Below are 10,164 nucleotides of genomic sequence, written 5' to 3'. Positions count from 1 at the left end.
ATAGCACTCACATGTACATATATATACAGTATGTATGCATATTCAGTATATATATATTTACACATATTTACAAAAAATCAAATGCATTTCTTTCTCAAAACATTGTATTTTCATCCAGATTTCGGGATGAACAGGAACAGACAAAACAAATACAGTAGAAGATAAACAAATAAGCTTCTTACTATAAAGAAAAAAAATATTAGGGTGCGTCCTGTCTCCTATTTGGGTCTAGCCACAGCACCTCATCAACATCACAAGTTATGTTCTCTCTGGCTAAACAGCGGGGGAAGTAACGTCTGGAGTGGCATATCTAGCCCAGGCATGCCCCCTTGTCTTTGTCACCACAGGCCTCCTCCATCGCCTGGAGAGGGGTATGCGTTGATGGGGTTGGAGATCGTATACCTTCCAACGCGACGCCTAAAATTACTCTTCCATTGGGTTTCGAAATGGAGAATATGGTGGCAGGTTGAGCATCAAAACTTGCGGATGGTCAATGAACCAATTGCGGACCAGAGCAGCCCGGTAGAAACTTACGTTGTCCTTACTGCTCTGGCCCATTCCCAAACGTACTGCTCTGGCCCATTCCTCTGGTCATTTGAATGAGGATATTATGCAGGGTGTCAAGGAAGGTGATAATGTGGGCAGTATTGTAAGGACCAAGAGTGGCATGATGATGGACACCGTTCTGACTAATTGCTGCACACATTGTGATGTTGCCACCACGCTGTCCAGGGACATTGACGATGACGCAGTGACCTCTGAGGTTTCTTCCCCTGCGTCTTGTTTTGGCTAGGTTAAAGCTGACCTCATCAACGTAGACGAAATCATAATGCTCTGCAGCAGCATCTAGTTCCATAACTCTCTGAAAGAGACAAGACATTATTGCATGGCAGTATGAATAGACAGAGCAGTCAATATGTAGCACAATACACTGGAATACAGTACCAACGACAGGATAGTATAGCTTACTTGTACGTATTCATAGAGTAGTTGTTTAAATCTGTCAGAATTTCGCTCAAATGGTACTCTGTAGAGCTGCTTCATATGAATCTGATGGCATTTCAGGAGACGGCCAAGTGCAGATAAACTCACCCTATTTATGTTACTGAATGTTGTGTTGTCAGTGATGTGGTGTTGCAGTTGTCGGAAACGTATGCTGTTGTTTGAAATGACCATATTCACTATGTTTTGTTCCAGTTCTGCTATGAACAGCCGGTTTCATCCTCTATTGAAGGGTCGTCTAGCAGTTCTGCAAAAACATGATGTGAATGGTTGGGGTGAAATATTTATTTCAGTATGAAATGAAATATTACTGTAGTGCTGTAAGTGCTGCAGTGCTGTAAGTACAGTAGCATGGTATAGAGGGTAGATTTACTTACCTGTTCTCCTTTTGAAATGTCTGGATGCCACTTGCTGCAGTGTACCGGCTCAAGTTAGGCTGGACCCTCTGCCCAGCCTCCCTGAAACTCAAACCATGGTTGACCACATGATTGACCACATCTCATCTGTGATTGCTCTCCTTCCTACTTTTCCTTGTCCCACTCCTGGTCCTCGTCCTTGTCCACTTCCTCGTCCCGCTCTTCCTCTCACTCCTCTTTCTCCAACTATTTTTCCAAAATTGGTCTCCATTGTTGTCCAAACCAAGAAAGCCAACCTGAAGGCTATTTATAGTGCTCATACTCTGATTTCTAAGTGAAGAAATTAGCTACAAGTGTTTTCACACGTCAGCACTGAGTGTAGGTAATCAGTAAATGAGTGAGCCATTTTGAATGGCAGTGTTTTCCAAATGAAACACAAGACCTGTTAGTTTTGAATGATGTGTCTAATGTAGAGTACTATTTTTAGTGTTTTGCAAAAGTGTGTTTTACAATTGCAAACTGAGTGTAAAGAAGATAATGCGCTTGCAGTTTCTTCACCTGATTCCGCAGGTGAAGAATCCAGATGTGGAGGTCCTGGGTTGGCGTGGTCTGTGGCTGCCAAATTCTCTAACATGACATTGGAGGCAGCTTATGGTAGAGACATTCAACTCTTTGGCAACAGCTCTGGTGGACATTCCTGCAGTCAGCATGCCAATTGTATGCTCCCTCAAAACTTGAGACATCTGTGACAAAACTGCACATTTTAGAGGGGCCTTTTATTGTTCCCAGTACAAGGTGCACCTGTGTAATGATCATGCTGTTTAATCAGCTTCTTGATATGCCACACCTGTGAGGTGGACGGATTATCTTGGCAAAGGAGAAATGCTTGCTAACAGGGATGTAAACACATTTCTACACAAAATTTGAGAGAAATAAGATTTTTGTGCACATGGAACATTTCTGGGATGTTTAATTTCAGCTCATGAAACATGGGACAAGACTTTAGATGTCGCATTTATACTTTTGTTCAGTATAGAACACCAAATATCAGTTGGTATGCTGTACTATTAAGTAACAATTTCACTATTTTCAATACAATAAAGTAATGTATTGCTGTTATGCTATGTATTTACTGCAGCATACTGTAAATTATAGCGCATTGTACAGAAATATTGTGGGAGGAGAAAGAATCACTGGCTCACTAACATTTTTCAAGGCATGCCTTGTAAGTGGCTATATTTGTTGCACCCATTAGTGAGAGTCCTGTACCAATTAAGTCATATGTGGTAGTTGTTTAATTGGTAAATATTTACCCATGTCTGTTTGATGTGTTTTGTCCTGTAATCGCCCAGTTTGGAAGCCTTTTTCTAGGCCTCTTGGAAGTGCAAGCGATATATAACACCTATTCAGTAATATGCTAATTCATACAGCCAACCTGCCTGCTCTAATCCCTTGTAATTACTGTAAAACACTGTAGAAATAATTGTCTTACAGTTTGATAGTCACCTTTACTGTATTGTGTTTTATTGCTCTAGCATCAAGTTAGTATGAATATCTCAGTATTGTACTGCCACTATCTAGTCAGAGATATACCATAAGATCTGTAGGTAGATATTACAATCACAACTACAACAACACTGTTAAAGTAACGTTTTACTTGCTATGACGTTTTACTTGCTTTTGATATGCGTTTTGTTTTATCAACCTTTGTCGAGTGCACTGACTGTAAGTTGCTAAGGACAAGAGCACCCGCTAAATTTCCCAAATGTAAACTTGCAATGTACTCTGGGTAATATGTCGCTGGATGGGCAATTCCAGTAATATACTGTAAATTTGATTGCAGTATCATTTTTGGTACAGTAAAATAATGGATTATTTTAGCTGTAATCCAATTGCTGCCCGTAAGTTACTGTACATTTTACAGCAAATGTTTTACAGTGCAGTAATGGGCAGTCACTACATGGGGGGGTTATTAATGGGGGGGGGGGGGGGGGGTCTAAATAGGCTCTCTCAAGATTCGATACTAGTGTGCTGTAGTTTAAGATTCCTCCGTCGTGTGGTTCTATGCCCTGAGCTATCTTTCTTCCTGCCAAGCAGGTGAAATATCTAGATAAAAATAAAAAGAGGTCAGCGCTCTCTGTCCAGCAGTTCCGGCACCCTGTAAAGGCCACTGCAGACTAGCTTCTGTTTGCTCCTAGCATAAGCACGACTGTGCTTGCATACTCCCTTAAAAGGTCCAATGCAGCCGTTTTCGTCTCAATATAAAATTATTTCTGGGTAACAATTAAGTATCATACTGTAATTATTTTCAATTACAATGCTAAAGAAATCAACAAAAAATAGCACACAAAAAAAGTACGAATTTTCCTAGGACTGTCTGGGAGTGGTCTTATTGGGGAGGGGAAAACAGAAAATGAGTTACTGGCAGAGGCGTTTGGCACTCTCTTTCTCATTGATCTACTAAATAATATACTGTATAGTGATGTTGCCATGGAAGGCCAAGACTCCATCCCACCAAATCAGTCAGAAATTTCAGGCATCTCTTACACTAAAATTTTCACAACTTCACAGTATTATTCCAACCTCATAGTGTGGAAATATATATAAAAAACAGGCTAATCACATTTTTGACTGCAATGAGCCTTTAAAGACCTTTACTTGAAAACGACCAGTCGACCAATCACAGACAAATGGGCATAGACTTTGGCTACCGAACTTCAACTTGCCTCAAGAAAAACGCTAACAGCCAAACACCAAAACAAACAAAAACATCACAAAATGTTGTCATAATATATCTGTGAACTATATATATATATATATATATATATCTGTGAACATGCCACTTTTCAACTGGAGAGTATGTGACGGCCTTAAGATGGTTATGTGATGTCCAAAGCTTCAAACTTCATCAACGGTAATTTTACTTTGATACAAGCCTTGATACTTTTGTATCGGATCAGACTGCTTTGAAGATTTTAGGCAAGCCTCGAACTTAAAATAATAAAAATGTCTCACATTACACATTTTTCATCTGTGTGCAAAGTCTGCAAACGGCTCTTTCATCTTTTCTCACTTAGCATTGCACAGTGAAGGCTATCTGCTTCAAAATCTATACTATTACAAAACAATTACAATACAACGATTATGCATTGACCTACTCAGTACTCACTCTTTCCAAGAGGTCGAAGTATTTTGTCCACTTCACAGACTTTCCAAATGTCATCCAACGCCGTAGGTGGGCAATTTTGGCAGATAAACTTTCCATCACAAGAGTTACCACTGGGTCTTGACCTGATTGTCACAGGTCAACTGGCCCCCTGGGTTTTGCACGTTCTCCGCTAAGATCCGAGGGGCAGTCACTCGTGTCCAGAATTGTGGATGATTGCGCACCACCAGCTTCTCTGGAATCTGTCGGCATCCCCAGACTCATCAGAGAGAATTTTTTATAAAATACATGGCAACAGCTTAGTGGGCATTTTATTATCATATGAAATTTAGAATTCAGTGTTGCCCATTAGTCCTATGTCCCTAGCCCATAGAATTAAGAACTAGAATATTGGAACTTTCAGGGTTTATTACCTAGCCCCTCTAGTAATTTACTACACTCTTAGGAAAAAAAGGTGCTATCTAGAACCAATAAGGGTTCTTTGGCTGTCCCCAAAGGAGAACCCTTTGAAGAACCCTTTTGTGTTCCATGTACTGTAGAACCCTTTCCACAGAGGGTCCTACATGGAACCCAAGAGGGTTCTACCTCGAACCAAAAAGGGTTCTCCTATAGGGACAACCCCAAAAACTTTTGGAACCCTGTTTTCTGAGAGTGTAGCCAGGGGTCCCCAATTACATTCAGCCATGGGACGATTTTTTCTTGAGTGGATGGTTTGCGGCTGGAACATAGTTATAAATAATTTGTACACTGCAAATTGACCACAAGAATCCCAAACAGAATCCCAGAAACCGAATAATTTCAACCTTTATTACATTGGGATGTGATCACGTACTGTATACCTCTCTGTTTATGTGTGGGAATACTTGGGAACAGGTTCCCAAATTAAAATCACTTTGAACTGATTTCCTAGTGATTTTACAGTTTTTTATGTCCAACAACCAAAATACAAAATATTTTGTTTTCTTGCTCAGAAAACCTGTGGTGGGGGGCAAATAAAATCCCCCGTGGGCCGCCTATTAAGGAACCCTGCCATGGCCTCTCAAGACGGACACTTGTTTCAATCACAAAGATCATCTTTGGATTCACACACGGGCACAAATACTGGGTCAGATGTCCCTAAAAGCCTTTTATCATTGCTGTTTTTGAAATGTGATTTACAATGGTAGAACCATAGAATTAGAAATGAAAATACTATTTTAAAAGGATCTCTATGGGTAGAACCCCCATTGGATTTGAACACAGCTCTATCCTGTGTGGAGTATGATCTAAGCCGAGGACAAGACTTCAGTGTATGAGGAGTAATTGTGGTGACAGATTGATGACTAAACTTGCCAATAAAATATTGGTCTAAAAAACCTTAATCTGCCTTAGCTGTATGAGTTAGGCCACAGACTGCTGCTTGTTTAGGCTACAATTGGCACTGCACTATCTGATTGTGGAGAACAATTTGATGCTGGATTGATTAGTAAACTGACATATTTCAATGTTATCTATATTTTCACAGACAATCATTCATGCTTCTTGTTGTAATCAAATAGACTTAATAACAATTTGATTTGTTTTTGGTATATCTCCAGGTTCTAATGTGTCAAGTAATGGTTTACATTCTCATTTGCAGATTGCTACCTGAGGATAAATTGCCGGGCTTTTTGAAGAAATCATCTACAATGGAAATTGTAGCTCTGTAGTTCTGTCTCTGCTGCTCGCCAATGGAATGATTTTAATAATCAGTGCAGCGACCAATGATCAGAATCCACAACCAGCTCCTATTATTCAACTCTTTGAAACATCCTCTCCGGGTGTTGTAGAGCTTACAGCGGACCAGAAATCCAATAGCTTCATTCCCTTATTCATAATGCCAGGACAAAACACCCCACCCCATCAAATGTGCTTAGTGTCAACTGGAATCAGAGACACATTCAAATACATCAATACTGGGATGTCTGCTCTTGTATTCATCGTTGGAATAGTTGGAAATTCAGCACTGTTGAGAATCATATATGAAAACAAAAGTGGACCTAACATTCTTATTGCCAGTTGCTTTAGGGCATATCGTGATAGACTTTCCAATCAACGCTTACAGGGTGAGTTATTTGCAATTTGGTGTACAGTTACTGTCTATCCTGACATAAAATATAGATTTCGATTTGATTATCAGAATGGTCAACATCTGATTGTTTTATAAAAGTGTTTTTTTGTGTTTGTGTTGGTTACAAATGATTTTGCCTGACCTAAATGTTGACATGTTTTTGCAGCTCATGGCTCAGGACTGGTCATTTGGTTTGGTGCTCTGTAAACTAGTTCCCTTCATCCAGAAAACATCTGTTGGAATTACAGTGCTGAGTTTATGTGCCTTGAGCATTGACAGGTAAGAGGATTGCACATTCAAGTCACATTTCTGTTCCAAGTTACACTATATATACAAAGGTATCTGGACACTCGTTCAAATTAGTGGATTCGGCTATTTCAGCCACACCCATTGCTGACAGATGTATAAAATTGAGCACACAGCCATGTAATCTCCATAGACAAACATTGGCAGTAGAATGGCGTTACTGAAGAGCTCAGTGACTTTCAACGTTGCACAGACATAGGATGCCACCTTTCTAACAAGTCAGTTCGTCAAATTTCTGCCCTGCTAGAGCTGCCCAGGTCAACTGTAAGTGTAATTGTGAAGTGGAAACGTCTCGGAGCAACAACGGCTCAGCCGCAAAGTGGTAGGCCACACAAGCTCATAGAACGGGACCTACAGGTGCTGAAGCACGTAGCGCGTAAAAATCGTCTGTCCTCGGTTGCAACACACACTACTGATTTCCAAACTGCCTCTGGAAGCAACGTCAGCACAATAACTGTTTGTACCAACTGTAAAGTTTGGTGGAGGAGGAATAATGGTCTGGGGCTATTTTTCTTGGTTCGGGCTAGGACCCTTAGTTCCAGTGAAGGGAAATCTTAACACTAGAGCATACAATGACATTCTAGACGATTCTGTGCTTCCAACTTTGTGGCAACAGTTTGGGGAAGGTCTTTTCTTGTTTCAGCATCCTGTTTTTGCACAAAGCAATGTCCATACAGAAATTGTTTGTCGAGATCGGTGTGGAAAAACTTGACTGGCTGCACAGAGCCCTGACCTCAACTCCATCAAACACCTTTGGGATGAAGTGGAATGCCGACTTCGAGCCAGGCCTAATCGCCCAACATCAGTGTCGTAAGTAACAAGAACATTTCCTAGGACATAGACATATCTGATATTGGCAGAAAGCTTAAATTCTTGTTAATCTAACTGCACTGTCCAATTTACAGTAGCTAATACAGTGATAGAATACCATGCGATTGTTTGAGGAGAGTGTACAGTTATGAACTTGAACATTTTATAATAAACCAATTAGGCACATTTGGGCAGTCTTGATACAAAAGGTTGAACCGAAATGCAATGGTTTATTGGATCACACATGTTTTGTATCATATTTTACTAGATCCAATGTGTTATATTCTCCTACATTAATTTAACATTTCCACAAACTTCAAAGTGTTTCCTTTCAAATGGTATCAAGAATATGCATATCCTAGCTTCAGGTCCTGAGCTACAGGCAGTTAGATTTGGGTATGTCATTTTAGGCGAAAATTGATAAAAGGGGCGGATCATGATTTTGGAATGAGATGTTCGACTAGCAGGTGTCCACATACTTTTGGTCATGTAGTGTAGTTGGAAATAACTTTTAACATGCCAAAACCAGAGAATGAATACAATTGTTATATGAAGAGTAATATTGTGAAAGTTGGCTGATATCTACATGTCAAAAGTTAATTATCTTTGTAGTAGGCCTTGAAATTCCCTTTCGTTGCAATATGTTCTTTAATTGTTATGAACAAAACGCTCCCCAGCCACATTTACATTTACATTTAAGTCATTTAGCAGACGCTCTTATCCAGAGCGACTTACAAATTGGTGCATTCACCTTATGATATCCAGTGGAACAACCACTTTACAATAGTGCATCTAACTCTTTTAAGGGGGGGGGGTTAGAAGGATTACTTTATCCTATCCTAGGTATTCCTTAAAGAGGTGGGGTTTCAGGTGTCTCCGGAAGGTGGTGATTGACTCCGCTGACCTGGCGTCGTGAGGGAGTTTGTTCCACCATTGGGGTGCCAGAGCAGCGAACAGTTTTGACTGGGCTGAGCGGGAACTGTACTTCCTCAGAGGTAGGGAGGCGAGCAGGCCAGAGGTGGATGAACGCAGTGCCCTTGTTTGGGTGTAGGGCCTGATCAGAGCCTGAAGGTACGGAGGTGCCGTTCCCCTCACAGCTCCGTAGGCAAGCACCATGGTCTTGTAGCGGATGCGAGCTTCAACTGGAAGCCAGTGGAGAGAGCGGAGGAGCGGGGTGACGTGAGAGAACTTGGGAAAGTTGAACACCAGATGGGCTGCGGCATCATCATCTCCCTATTGATTTCCTAGGTATCGAGCTGTTGCATCCTGGAATCGAATCAAAGGCATTGGTGTTTCAACGTGCACAGCAGTAGAAATAACTTTGACATGGGTGATATCAACAATCCTGGCTGTGCCTGAAGTTGTCGGCTTTGATACGATAATAATGGACTATAGAGGACAGCATCTGACAATATGTCTCCTTCATCCCCCAAAAAACTAATCAGTTCTTGCAGGTAATTTGTGAATCCAGACAAAATTGAGTAATATAGAAAGCAAGGTCAATAATATGTTTGATTTTGTTTTCTTTTGATAATAAATGAAAACGACACTGATTATATAATGAAGCCAGTGAGGTGTGCTTATCATCACATTCCAGTAGTTAGATCAAATCTGAAACAGCAACACTAATACTGTTCTTTATTATGTTTTCATAACAGTTTTATAAATCAGCAAAAGACTGTTGGCTTTTCCGCTTCTACTTCTGCATGCCGCTGGCTTGCACGGCTGTCTTCTACACTCTGATGACCTGTAAGATTCTGAGGAGGAATGAGAATGCACTGAGCGACTATACCAAACAGGTGAGTACAGACCAGAAATCTCCAGCTCTAGAACTGGAGTGCTATTAGATGTGTAGTTTTCTGCTCCAGCCCAGCAGTCATATGCGGGCACAGACCTTTTGGGCGCCATGTGCTCAACAACAAAAAAAGGGCACGCCCAAACAAACCGGGTCACAGGCTAGTTGAGCAATTGTTACAAGAAGGAAAGGAGCACAATCTGATGAGTAAAGTATTTTGCTAAACTATTTTGCTAATCAATGTTTGTATCTGTTAGGCAACAATTATTCGGCTCCAGCCAGGCTCTTATTGAACAGTGCAAACTGTGCTCTTCTTCAGACCAAAGTCCTGACAAAGTTCACTTGAGCACCCCTCCTCTTCGGCCGATGCCAAAATAGTCCTAATCACCCACACACAATTCTTCAGCCGAGGCCAGAAACACAGTCTGTGTGAAATGATTATGTAGCTCCTAATCTTCAGCCGAATGTCAAACGCTGTCATCACTTGCACACTCCCGTCTTCGGGATAAGTCAGGCTAAGCTATGTTAGCTCGATACTCTTCGGCCTAATGCCCAACGCTCAGTCTCTGCATCTATAAACCCATTGTTCTTCAGGCTCTGTCCAAGCTACACTCTTAGAAAAAAAAGTACTAAGTAGAAC

The 10,164-nt window shown here is 41.0% G+C and overlaps 1 pseudogene; it reads left to right on the top strand.

The window, feature by feature from the left end:
• The first annotated feature begins 6,379 nt into the window (after window positions 1–6,379).
• On the top strand, window positions 6,380–9,870 carry LOC139538223 (endothelin receptor type B-like; annotated as a pseudogene).
• The last annotated feature ends 294 nt before the right edge of the window (window positions 9,871–10,164 follow it).

Source organism: Salvelinus alpinus, chromosome 14, assembly GCF_045679555.1.
Source record: "Salvelinus alpinus chromosome 14, SLU_Salpinus.1, whole genome shotgun sequence".
In the NCBI taxonomy this organism is placed as follows: domain Eukaryota; kingdom Metazoa; phylum Chordata; class Actinopteri; order Salmoniformes; family Salmonidae; genus Salvelinus; species Salvelinus alpinus.
This window is presented reverse-complemented; position numbering and strand designations above follow the sequence as displayed.